We start from the raw sequence: 13,319 nt of genomic DNA, 5'->3' as shown, positions 1-13,319 counted from the left end.
CATGTTTTCTTTCATACAGAGGCTACCTGTACAATAAATATGGCATAGTACAGTGTACATGATGCATTTTTCGAACTACAAAACATTTTGGCACATATAAGTAGTGTAAATACCAAACCTAAGCTTTTAGCGTAATGGTGTGTGGCTAGGGGTTTCGCTCTGTGCTAAAAGCTGTACCTACTGCAAGGAAACCGCTGTACAACAATGCATAATAAAGATTGTAAGGTGCAGTGGCTACAATGACTGCTGAATGACTAGAACATCTTCACTGATAGACAAAGATGTGTAAACATCACAGACACATCATCAAGGAGATGGTGTGTGATTAGAGGTTAGTTTACAATCACAAATCATGCAACACCGTTACTGGAAATGCTCTACAGCTCTAAGAATATACAGGCAGCTCCATTGTGGGAAATTTTGAGCACTCGGTTATTGCCCCATAACTGACACCTAGCTTGGTTTGCGTAACACAGGGCTATGAAGTCTTGTCCATGATGACACGAGACGGTGACAATGCCGAATGGCCGGACAAGCTCCTTGTGCTATCATATAATATGTGTGATAAGTGCAACTGCTGTCAAGCTACTTTTCGCCTAGGTATTTAATGTCCTAGTCATTTTCAACTGGTTGTTCCCTTTCAAACTGGAGTGGCCTGTATACAGGGTGTCTCAGATATGATGGACCATAATTAAAAAAAAAAAACAAGTGGCCTTCCGACCTGAAAGGAAGTGCATGTTAGAAGCTATGCAAAGTATTTAAAGCCCTTCAAACACTGCCCTCACCAAACCGAGTTATACCAACATCACTCCGCCTGCTGAGCAAAATACAATATTACACATCACTGCCCTGTCCTACCTACCTCACTGCCCTGGATCATATGCAATTCAAGCGCTGTGTACCAGCAAACATGAACAAACTTGCTCAACTTTCTGCCCAGTTGCAATTAGCCTCTATACAAGCAAACTACTTCTTTCTAGGTTGACCCTGGATCTACTACATGATCAGTAAATAACGTTAATGGAACAAGCTCGTTCTCTCCTCGGTGACAATAGCAAAGTTATCAAGTCAAGTGCTTCCTTTCTCTCTAAACAATGTGGAGCATAAACATCACAATTTCTGCATCTTGCACAGGAAAAAAAAAGAAACTACGGCAACAACTGAACATAAACCGAACGGAGCTACAAAAATACAAACGGAACATCAAGTGCTTAGCCCGATGTGGGCGGCAACACTTGGTTACGAGGCAGAAGAGTGCTGCCACAGAGGCAGGCCGTGTCGGCTCTCATTTCCCGCACCGAGATTGCAAGCTATCAGCAGCTGCACCTGTCTGTCGGCAGTTGCTTCTATGTGATGATTCATGGTTTTCTGGTATTTTCTAAAGAAAATAAACAGAACCACACGTCACTCGGCGATCGATAGGCGCCGACCGAGAGCACAGACTAAAGTTGTCTTCGTCGATTTTCGAGCCGAGCGCTGCTTGTAAGTTGATCTCGGCAGGCCCGTAGCATTCACTGCCTTCAATCAGATTTTTCTGCGCACTTAAGACATCCGCAAAGTACCTTGATTTTAGACGACACGCGAAAAAACAGGAACTAGCCATGGAATCAGCTGTTTTCTTGCAGGCCGCCATGTTCACGTTATGCCACTGCCAGCGCGCCCTCATGGCAAGAGAAGTTAACCTGCAGCAAATTTAATTGCAAAACTGAGAATGCTTCTAATTTTCCCTCGTGTTGTTGAGATTGCAACACAGTTTACTACCAAAATAAATAATTACTTGTTTTCTTCATTGCGTTTTTGTTCATTTTCAGACTAACATGTTCACGCTATACCGCTGACAGCACACCTTCGCGGCAAAAAAAGTGACTGAACAGCAAACTTAATTGCAAAAATGAAAACACTGCTTCTTTTGCTTGGTGCTGTTGGGTTTTAAATACAGTTTCTTAGCAAAATAAAACATTACTCGTTTTTATTCACTGCGTCTTTACTGCAAAACATTAGTCTACGGTCCCTTGTCGTGCGAATAGTGGTTTCGGGGCGGAGCCCATCGCCTCCTTGCTCCGCATTAGCAGATTCGGCGGTCGGCATTACTCGGTGTCGTCATTTTGACGTCACTGTCTCAATATTGAGACAGTTTTTTGAGACCGATCCGTAATCGCAATCCTGCAAAACAAGGAAGGGATGGCGTCATCGGCTATATAGTTCCATCTTTGCCGCAGCCGATTGCCGCAATGCCAAGCAGGCTATTCTCTCTGATACTTGTAGAAAACTTTAAAAACCAATGATATCTGAGTCTCGCGTTGACCTAACATCGTCATCCTCGTGCCAGACAGCCATTCGAGCCGTCCACACGTTATGCAGAAGCATAAACATACTTTGGAACACTCCCCCTCGTTTTCTACAGGAAGCAGATGTATTCCATGCGGTGTAATTGGAAGATCTTCTTTCAAATTTTGTTCCAAATTGTCCCTCTGATAGATATCTTTCGAACAGTCACACATAGCCTGCCGGAACAGCGGAATGCTGCAAGCGGGAGAAAAATAGGTCGACAAAACATTATACACCAGGCGTCTAATTCAGCGAGCACTTTCACAAACTCCTAAAAGTATAGTGACCGAAATTGAAAGGAAATAATTTCAGGGGCATACTATTAGCCGCGTCGGACGTCAGTCATTCAATAAATCATACGAATCAGCTAGTCAAATAATTACTATTTACTGATTAACATTTAAATAAACAAATTCTGGTGGATGCAATGCCGATGGCGAGTTCGTAGGCACAGAAAAGATGATGCGTGTCAATTATAAGAAACGAAGAGAGAGTTGTTCTCTAATCCCTGTAGCGCGAATTGTATCGCAGCATAGCCATTCCACCTGAGAACAAACACTACCAGGGCATGCACTTTCGTTTGCTTCGTCGCTCTCAGAAATAACGACCACGCAGTCGGCGGTGTCTATCACTGCCCTTGCACCAAGTGGCGAGCAAAAGAATGCAAAAGACGCGGTACAGTAGCGCGAGCAGTCCCATTTGGGCACCGTAGGCACTGCAACAGGTGAGCTGTGGACGTTGCGTTTGCCACCGGGTTTCTTGCGTGCCTTAAGTGATTAGTTTTGGCTTTGTATTCAAAAAAGGGCCGGATTTAATCGCTTTGCAGCGCTTCAAAGCTGACTTAAGCCTCGGCTGACAGTTTGGCTGTGAAAATATTTTTCTTTTCTTTCTAACTCACTATTTATGTGTATTTTGGAAATCATTCGCTCAAACAACTTAATGTGGCAAAAAAAGAGCGGAATGAATAAACCAATGGTGGTCCCACCGAGATTCGAACTCGGATTGCCGGATTCAGAGTCCAGAGTGCTAACCATTACACCATGAGACCAAACTCCGGCGTCGGGATTCGAGCCCGAGTATCCTGGGTGAAAGCCATGTATCTTAACCACTACACCACGCCGGAACACAGGAAATCTGTGCTTTCGGGAGCTTAATGAACGGTCAAAACATACACGTAAAAAAACCTAAAAAGAAACGCACATCTATCCTGGACAACCAGGATCGCTTAATTCTGAGTCCGCGGTCCGTATTCCGAGTTTGTGTCATAATAAAAAGCGTCAAAATCTGCCACAGCGGCCACAACTGGTTTGTTGAAACACCGGAAGCGGATGTCGGTTCGGTTGTTACTGTGAACAGCGGCAGATGTCACTGCGTTGCGGTCGCGGCAGCGAAATGTCCAGCCACGCCACAGAGCGGCGCTGATGCCCTGTGACGAAAAATGGAACGCGGGCCAACGCGGGAGAAGACATGGTCAGCCACAAGTTTAGTTGCGCATCCAAATCCACTGTAAAATGGTAATTAAAAGCTGTCTTATTTACGCAGTAGACTTTAATAAATGGAGCAATAGTTCGGATACTCTTTTCTGCGCCGTGAAGGCCGGAGGTGTATTTAAAGAATTAGTTATTGTACGCAACTACGGATGGCTTTGCAGTGACAGAAGGCGGCCGTTACAGCCGTCGATAGCCTATGGTAAATAAAGGGCAGCTAGCCTGCACGCACAAAAAGGCGTTTTACATTTATCTAGAGGGTGAAAGGGAAGGGAGATGTAAAAATTGAGACACTTTGGAATTTCTTCAGTGTGTTCGGCGAAAGGCTGTGACCATTCGACTGACTATGCCCATGTCTTTTTTTTAAGCGAAAGCTTTACTACGCCAGCCTGCGAGCCACTTCGGCTGGTCGCGCACTTCAGCCGTATGCCGTGGCCGACGTACTACCTTGAACCGCCGTTGAATAGCAACACCACCGCCGCGCTCCAACAGATGGCGCCGCCGTCGACCCGTTGCCATCGCCACTCGCTGCTCCAGATGTGCTCCGCTGAGGTAGAGGGAGAGGAGGTGTCGCCTCGCGGTAAGTATATATATATATATATATATATATATATATATATATATATATATATATATATATATATATATGTGTGTGTGTGTGTGTGTGTGTGTGTGTGTGTGTGTGTGTGTGTGTGTGTGTGTGTGTGTGTGTGTGTGTGTGTGTGTGTGTGTGTGTGTGTGTGTGTGTGTGTGTGTGTGTGTGTGTGTGTGTGTGTGTGTGTGTGTGTGTGTGTGTGTGTGTGTGTGCTTCCCATCAGTGTATTGTAGTCTTTTTGGAGAGCGTGAAAGACGCAACAACGACAGAACGCGCTCAAGAGACGCCAGAAGAACGCGCCGCACAACTCGAGAAGCGTCGTAACGAAGATGCGGCTAGAAGAAGTCGTGCCACGTCGCGGAGTGACTCTTCGACTGCGGAAGAGACCGCTTTGAATTCTCGAGAGCGTCGGAATGAGACGCTGCGTAGACGACGTGCCGAGGAAACGAAGCTTTCACAATACAACTAGGGTTATAACCAGAGCTAAACCACAGCCAATTTTTTAGAAGCGAAAAGCTTCACTACGCTACTCAACACCGCGCTTCGCGCGAGCTGGCGTATGTCGGAGCACGAGTGACGCTACGCACGGCGCAGGTGGCCGCCGTCGACTCCGTCGCCTTTTTTCTCTCTCGCTCCCTAGTCAGACCTAGCCACAGGTGTTCCGAAACTGCGCAGCGCCACCCCTTTCCTCAAAATGCAACTTTCAGTTTTCAATTTCATCTTTCCCTCCTTCATTTTGCCCCGCCGCGGTGGCTCAGTGGTTAGGGCGCTCGACTACTGATCCGGAGTTCCCGGGTTCGAACCCGACCGCGGCGGCTGCATTTTTATGGAGGAAAAACGCTAAGGCGCCCGTGTGCTGTGCGATGTCAGTGCACGTTAAAGATCACCAGGTGGTTGAAATTATTCCGGAGCCCTCCACTACGGACCTATTTGTTCCTCTCTTCTTTCACTCCCTCCTTTATCCCTTCCCTTACGGCGCGGTTCAGGTGTCCAACGATATATGAGACAGATACTGCGCCATTTCCTTTCCACCAAAAAACCAATTATATACTCCTTCATTTATCCCTTCCTTTACGGCACGGTTTGGGTGTCCACCGATATATGTGAGACGGTTACTGTGCCATTTCCTTTCCTCAAAAACCAAACAAAACGAGTGAGCCGACGACGTTCATAGAATTCATTTGCGTTGACAACTTTGCAAAGGCTGTTCATTGTCACGAAAGGCAAGGCGCGCAACCGGCTCCGTCCATGGGTCAGTGGAGACCTCAATCTCGCTTTCATGTACATGGCGTTGGTGTCAAAAGCCTGCTTTTATTGCGTTCCGCACACTGGATAGGCAGCACGCCCTCCCTGCCACCCTGGGAGGTCGCATGCAGTTAATGGTTGATGGCGAGAGATTGATCACCAAATGAATGCTGCGGCTTAGGTATTGCTGCAGTGCCGCATGTCAGCCACAACGCTGTCAGCGCTAATTCATTCATTCCACATCTCTCTCTCACCACGAATCAAAGCACGAATGAGGCGTCCACATATCCAGGGAGCAAGTTATGCGCCCTTCCTTTGCTCAAAGCCATCGCCGTCTAGAACATTGTCAACATCAACGCCAATGAACACAGTGAACGCCGATATCTTTCGCTTTGTATATCCTGGATTAGATGAGCTAATCCACATTAATTTTTTGCACATGTCACCCCAGTCGAATGGTCACAGATTTTGCCGAACACACTTAGAATTTCCAAAGTGTCTGAATTTTTTCTGGCGTTTGGTATTGGGGAACCGGCTCCTTTGGTGCTTCTATGAACCGCTTGCCGTGGAATCACTGAGCCGCATGGGAGCCATCCAACTGACTCGACTGCAACGAGACGTCTGACGAAGTAGCGTCGCCGCGCGTGCCGCTGACGCGCGCACTGGCTCCATCTGGAGCACGAGTGACGTTACTGTTGCTACGCGCAGCAATTTGAGATTCTCGTTGGCAGTGTTACCTGCCGCGGTGGCTCAGTGGTTAGGGCGCTCGACTACTGATTCTGAGTTCACGAGTTCGAACCCGACCGCGGCAGCTGCGTTTTTATGGATGAAAAACGCTAAGGCGCCCGTGTGCTGTGCGATGTCAGTGCACGTTAAAGATCACCAGGTGGTTGAAATTATTCCGGAGCCCTCCACTACGGACCTATTTGTTCCTCTCTTCTTTCACTCCCTCCTTTATCCCTTCCCTTACGGCGCGGTTCAGGTGTCCAACGATATATGAGACAGATACTGCGCCATTTCCTTTCCACCAAAAAACCAATTATATACTCCTTCATTTATCCCTTCCTTTACGGCACGGTTTGGGTGTCCACCGATATATGTGAGACGGTTACTGTGCCATTTCCTTTCCTCAAAAACCAAACAAAACGAGTGAGCCGACGACGTTCATAGAATTCATTTGCGTTGACAACTTTGCAAAGGCTGTTCATTGTCACGAAAGGCAAGGCGCGCAACCGGCTCCGTCCATGGGTCAGTGGAGACCTCAATCTCGCTTTCATGTACATGGCGTTGGTGTCAAAAGCCTGCTTTTATTGCGTTCCGCACACTGGATAGGCAGCACGCCCTCCCTGCCACCCTGGGAGGTCGCATGCAGTTAATGGTTGATGGCGAGAGATTGATCACCAAATGAATGCTGCGGCTTAGGTATTGCTGCAGTGCCGCATGTCAGCCACAACGCTGTCAGCGCTAATTCATTCATTCCACATCTCTCTCTCACCACGAATCAAAGCACGAATGAGGCGTCCACATATCCAGGGAGCAAGTTATGCGCCCTTCCTTTGCTCAAAGCCATCGCCGTCTAGAACATTGTCAACATCAACGCCAATGAACACAGTGAACGCCGATATCTTTCGCTTTGTATATCCTGGATTAGATGAGCTAATCCACATTAATTTTTTGCACATGTCACCCCAGTCGAATGGTCACAGATTTTGCCGAACACACTTAGAATTTCCAAAGTGTCTGAATTTTTTCTGGCGTTTGGTATTGGGGAACCGGCTCCTTTGGTGCTTCTATGAACCGCTTGCCGTGGAATCACTGAGCCGCATGGGAGCCATCCAACTGACTCGACTGCAACGAGACGTCTGACGAAGTAGCGTCGCCGCGCGTGCCGCTGACGCGCGCACTGGCTCCATCTGGAGCACGAGTGACGTTACTGTTGCTACGCGCAGCAATTTGAGATTCTTGTTGGGAGTGGAAAGGGGGACACAGCGCGTGCATTTCCGGGTTCGAACCCGACCGCGGCGGCTGCGTTTCGCTGGAGGCGAAACGGTAAGGCGGCCGTGTGCCGTGCGATGTCAGCGCACGTTAAAGATCCCCAAGAGGTCGAAATTATTCCGAAGCCCTCCACCATGGCACCTCTTTCTTCCTTTGTTCTTTCACTCCCTCCTTTATACCTTCCCTTACGGCGCGGTTGCGGTGTCCGCCTATATGTGAGACGGATACTGCGCCATTTTCTTTCCAAAAAACCAATTTTCACTTTCATTTATATATATATATATATATATATATATATATATATATATATATATATATATATATATATATATATATATATATATATATATATATATATACCCCTGGATACATTTCTTTTTGTGTAACTAGTTTGTACATATTACTTCTTCCCCTATCCTCTCTTCCTGTCCCCTCACCTCTTTCATTTCATTTCTCCATTCTGACTGCTATTCTTTATTTCCGCTGCCCCAGCTCGGGTTCTTCAGTATCGATGGCAGATGCCGGGGCTAGCAAAAATCTTTTCCTTCCTTTTTACTAATATTTTTAATAAAACCACTACCACCACCTGGCTCTGGGAAGGCCAAATTTAGCGCCATGCGAAGAGCGGTTTTACCTAGCGTAGTGAAGCTTTCGCTTCGGAAGAAAACGTAACTAGAGGAGACTAGGCTGAAACAGGCCTCAGGAAGCACGTCACGGCTACGTAAGCTGCTTAGTGTTTTCTCCTAACACCGGAGGACACAAGCGTGAAAATAAATGTTCTTATTCAAGCGTACTAACTTCTTGGTGCTACGGATGATCGCGGTGTGCGCAAAATATTAGACATTTCACGTGCACAAGGACAGGTGTACGTGGATTGTCTGATGTTTTGCGCACATCGATCCGTAGTGTTATCATGCACCAACTAGGCCCAACAGAATTGTTATTGAAGTTCTTGGTGCTAACAACGCCACTGTTTTAACTTATACAGGGTGTGCAGGCTGAATTTAGCCAAAGGTTAAAAAATAAGATATTTGAGCAAGGCCAGGGTAACCACTTACATACAGCTACCAGCAGGCTTGCGCATCTAGGCAACTTTTTGTACTGCTATTAATTAAGCTTAATTAAGATAATTTTTCTAAACGCGTACATATTGACTTTAGACAGCAGATGTGAATCGAAAATTTGGAGAGCACTTTCAGAAATCCCCATTCCATTTATTTGCGATAAAGAAAGCCTCACGTGTATCTTTTTTGCGAGCTCCAACGAAAGCACGCGAAATACTGAAAAAAAAATCACGAGACTAGCGCATTCGCACGCCAGGATTTAGAGGAGCACAATAGTGGCGCGCGAATGCGCTAGTCACGTGACTTTTTTTGGATTTCGCAGGTTTTCTTTGGAGCTCGCCAAAAAGTTCCCGGGTTCGAACCCCACCGCGGCGGCTGCGTTTTTATGGAGGAAAAACGCTAAGGCGCCCGTGTGCTGTGCGATGTCAGTGCACGTTAAAGATCCCCAGGTGGTCGAAAGTATTCCGGAGCCCTCCACTACGGCACCTCTTCTTCTTTTCTTCTTTCCATCCCTTCTTTATCCCTTCCTTACGGCGCGGTTCGGGTGTCCAACGGTATATGAGACAGATACTGCGCCATTTCCTTTCCCCCAAAACCAATTCATCATCATCATCATCATCAGCCTTACTACACCCACTGCAGGGCAAAGGCCTCTCCCAAGTCTCTCCAATTAACCCTATCCTTTGCCAGCTGCATCCACCCTTTGCCTGCAAACTTCTTAATCTCATCCGCCCACCTAACCTTCTGCCGCCCCCTGCTACGCTTACTTTCTCTTGGAATCCACTCCGTTACCCTTAAGGACCAGCGGTTATCTTGCCTTCGCATTACATGCCCTGCCCAAGCCCATTTCTTTCTCTTGATTTCGACTAGGATGTCATTAACCCGTGTTTGTTCCCTCACCCACTCTGCCCGCTTCCGATCTCTTAACGTTACACCTATCATTTTTCTTTCCATGGCTCGCTGCGTTGTCCTTAACTTAAGCTGAGCTCTTTTCGTTAGCCTCCACGTTTCTGCCCCGTAGGTGAGTACCGGTAAGATTATGCTGTTGTACACTTTTCTCTTGAGGGAAATTGGTAAACTGCCACTCATGATCTGTGAGAATTTGCCATATGCGCTCCACCCCATTCTTATCCTTCTAGTTATCTCCCTCTCATGATCCGGATCAGCTGTCACTACCTGCCCTAAGTAGACGTATTCCGGCACAATTTCTAGGCTCTCGCTGCCAATTGTGAACTGTTGTTCCCTTGCTAGGCTGTTGAACATTACCTTGGTTTTCTGCATGTTAATTTTTAGACCCATCGATCTGCTCTGCCTGCCTAACTCATTGATCATGATTTGCAGTTCACCTCCTGAGTGACTCAGCAAGGCAATGTCATCAGCGAATCGCAGATTATTTAGGTATTCTCCATTTATTCTTATTCCCAACTGTTCCCAATTCAGGCCTCGAAATACCTCCTGTAAACATGCGGTGAACAGCATTGGCGAGATCGTGTCTCCTTGCCTGACGCCCTTCCTTATTGGAGAGCAGCGATGGCGTAGAGGTAAAACATCCGCCTCGCGTGCAAGAGGACCGGGGTTTAAATCCTGGTGCCGCGCAATTCTCCACCGGGTTTTAAAAAAAAATGCGCGTGTCGATGGAATTGCATTACCAGGCCTGGGGTGCGGCCTGATCTCGGTGACCAGAATCGACAACGCACTCTCTCACCAGAGCAGGATTTGGCCACCCTGGTGTAGTACTTGGCCACAACCTTCTATGATCAAACCAATTAAAAACCAATTATTACTATTAAAAAATACACGTGAGGCTTCCTTTATCGCAAATAAATAGAACGGTGCTTTGTGAAGGTGCTCTCCAACTTTGCTATTCCCATTTACTGTCTAAGGTCAATATTTACCCATTTAGAAAAAATATCTTAATCGCTAATTAATTCATTGCAAAACAAAAATTGCCTATGATGCGCAAGCCGGTTTGTATAGGTGTATGTAAGTGGTTTCCCTGGCCTACCTCAAATATTTTATCCTATAACGGTTAGCTAAAGTTAGCCTGCACAGCCTGTGTATCGGCGCAGGGAAGCTCAGCTCTGCGTGTTTTTCAGAGCTCTTGGTGACATTCGCTCTGCGTTGAATTTCCTGTATCGGTTCCTCGCGCTGTAGAAAACTGCCTTTTCCGGCTCTCAGCGAATTCCTCGTATGACCTTGTGGCTTTAAGTGGCTCGTCAACGCTTGCATAGCTTCGGTGTCGCAGTGCGAAGCTCATTTTCGTTTACCACTAGCACCTGATGGTTTCGGCGATGACTTCCGGAATTCTTAACTTTAATTTAGTGCACATCCTTTCCTTTTCGCGCACATACTTGAGGACATCTTCGTCGCGACGCTGTACTCGCTCTGCCAATTTTCTCCACTAATCAGGAATGATTTCCGTGATGACAGATGCAGATTTGAAGGAAGCGGCGAATTGTGGCCAGGTCGCGAAACATCCTATTGCTTGCAAGAGTGGCAGATCGGGCTAGTTGGTAATTTTCCATAATGCGATACAGCGCGAATAAAGACGGGGACGAAGCGAGACAAGACACCACAGCGCTGTGGTGTCTTGTCTCGCTTCGTCCCCGTCTTTATTCGCGCTGTATCGCATTATGGAAAATCCTATTGCTGATCTGAGCCATTATTCGGCCCTTTTAGATTCAAATGGGTAACAGTCAACTTTTGTTGATCTCATCAGTTAGCCTGGTCTGCGCGAATTCTGACAGCCATTCTTCTGCCGCAACATGGGTGTCATATCCTGCGAATTCGCGAATTGCGTATGACGGGTCAGGACTCACTCTATTGGTTGGCGGCGCGGTTTGCGTAGCCGTCCGCTCCATCAATGCGTGTAACGGTCGAGAATGCCTGCGTGAGCTGCACCAGGATAGCATCGCTCGTCCTCTGGTAGGGCTGCGTTGTATGTAGGTGGTGGCAGCGTTGGTGGCGGCGATGCCGCTGCGCCGAGGCCTTCCCTTTCAGCCTGAATTCTGGTCAATTGGTACAGCGCATCGTCGAGCTGTTGGTGCGTCCGCTGTCTCCAAGCTGGTCACCATCACCTTGTGGTCCGGATGCACTGCCTGACACGTCTTCCTCGCGACGCGTGTCTGAGCTACTCGCCTGGTTTTACAGGGGTTCGCCGTTAGAACACATTCCAGCGGCTTCACGGGCTTGTTGAGTTAACCCCACTTCTGAGTGTAGAAATTTTGAGGGCGCTGAAAGCGTTGTCTGCCCCTATCGCGAAATAGCTATGGAGAGAATAAATGCGTGCACGAGTGAGGGGGGTTCCCTTCGAGCGGCTCCACCGCGGAGCTGCCTAGTCAACTCAATGTACGAATTCCCTCCGTGAACACGAGCTTTGCTCTGATAGGCATGAAAACTCATATAAAGCAAGCGCGCCGGCCCGCCGTGGCGGAATTTACACAACACGCAAAGAGGCGAGTCCACATTCACGGGAGGTAGTCGGCGGAGGGGTGTCGGGGGTGCGCGGCTCGCGGGTTCTTGGAAACATCGGGTCGCTGCTGTTATACTCGGCGATCTCTTCCGCAATAGCTCTGTCCCCACTGGTCGTCTCTTGAAAACACTAGCTGAAAAAAAATCAAGGCTGGAGTTGACTTATCTGTGCTCTTCCCTGGTTACGTGCGCATTTCTTTCAGGACTACTTCAACTATTGAGGAATGCAAAGCAATACTAGGCAGACTCGCAACAGCGAATATAGGCCTGTAGGCGTGATTAGGAACGGAGTGAAGTTATAAAGATCGACTGCCAGCCTGCAAGAAGAAGAAGGGATACGCGTCTTCAGCTACAGAATTCTGCGCTTCCGACGATCCAAAGTGAAGACGCTCGCTCGTTTTAAGTCCAGATCACGGAGTAAGAACATTTTAGGTGTTTACACTAACCGCACGCCGCAGCGGAGAGCGCGCACAGATTATGTTCGCCCTCTAGTACATGCGCCGACCTCTGCGGTGCGGGGGCTCTGTGAAGCAGTGGCCAGTAAAGGGCTTCTGTAAAGGGCTTCACCCTACAGTGGAAAGCAGCGGGGCTGATTTATCCAAGGCATTGGTGTTTAAGGACAGTGAAGGGAAAGTATATAGATTTTAAGCGGGTAGAAGTAACCAAGCGAAGGTTATCTGATGGGTGTCCAAAATCAAGACAAGAGTAAAATTTCATAAGTCATGGCTAGGTGGTTTGAGCCACCGCCCGATTTAAAGGGTTCAGCCTTATCCATCTATTAGTGTTCCTGTATATGTTCCCACGGGGAGCATATGCTACCTGCGGGAGCATATACGGGAACACTAGTTGCCATTAGAGTCCCTAGTGGACATTTGCTTGTGGTGCGGCGGACGTCGACAAAGCGGTTTGCACGGCTGTCGGTGCCGTTTTAGGCTGTGTTTGTCGGTGTTTTGCGCTGCCAGAGAGCATCACAAGGTGTGGAAGCTAGGTTCTTGGCTTCCACGTTGTGGTAGGCACAGTGCACACGAACTAAGTTTGCTAGAAGTACCTTTCTGTATCGCTGTCTGGGACCAGCCGCAGTGATCGCTGTGCAAACGCGCGTGGGGGGCCGACGCCGTGGAAGGACGTCGTGGT

General features: G+C 47.8%; 1 non-coding gene across 1 annotated transcript; it reads right to left on the bottom strand.

The window, feature by feature from the left end:
- Positions 1-3,304: 3,304 nt before the first annotated feature.
- On the bottom strand, positions 3,305-3,376 carry TRNAQ-CUG (transfer RNA glutamine (anticodon CUG)). Its single transcript has one exon. It is a non-coding gene; the product is annotated as a tRNA-Gln (tRNA).
- Positions 3,377-13,319: the final 9,943 nt, after the last annotated feature.

The sequence above is a fragment of the Amblyomma americanum genome, chromosome 1 (genome assembly GCF_052857255.1).
Source record: "Amblyomma americanum isolate KBUSLIRL-KWMA chromosome 1, ASM5285725v1, whole genome shotgun sequence".
Taxonomy (NCBI): Eukaryota; Metazoa; Arthropoda; class Arachnida; order Ixodida; family Ixodidae; genus Amblyomma; species Amblyomma americanum.
The sequence above is the reverse complement of the archived record's forward strand: the minus strand, read 5'-3'. Positions and strand labels throughout refer to the sequence as shown.